This window comes from Otolemur garnettii, unplaced genomic scaffold, assembly GCF_000181295.1.
Source record: "Otolemur garnettii isolate 467f Iridium unplaced genomic scaffold, OtoGar3 scaffold00071, whole genome shotgun sequence".
Classification (NCBI taxonomy): domain Eukaryota; kingdom Metazoa; phylum Chordata; class Mammalia; order Primates; family Galagidae; genus Otolemur; species Otolemur garnettii.
Genome location: NW_003852466.1, coordinates 1170425 through 1170816, shown reverse-complemented (window position 1 = coordinate 1170816; position 392 = coordinate 1170425).

The following is a 392-nucleotide window of genomic DNA, read 5'->3' as shown; positions in this document are numbered from 1 at the left end:
CTGTACAGACAATCTACATTTTAAAACTTCTTTCACTTTTGTCTTGCCTTTTACCTTCTTAACAACTATTCTGTTTCAAGATAAATTTATCATACAATATTTTTTCCTTATACAATGTCATTTTTCTTTCTGTCTACATGCAAAGAATAGAGAAACTTCTGTTCAAGTCCCTTGCCCACAATGAAATGGGATTACTTGTTCTTTTCTTATTAATAAGCTTGATTTCTCTGTGGATTCTGGTTATCAAACCTTTGTCAGAGGCATAACCTGCAAATATCCTGAGGGCTGTCTGCTTGCTTTACCTACTGTGTTCTTGGCTGTGAAGAAGCTCTTTAGTTTGATCAGATCCCAGTAATGTATTTTTGGTGTTGTTTCAATTGCCGGGGGGGGGC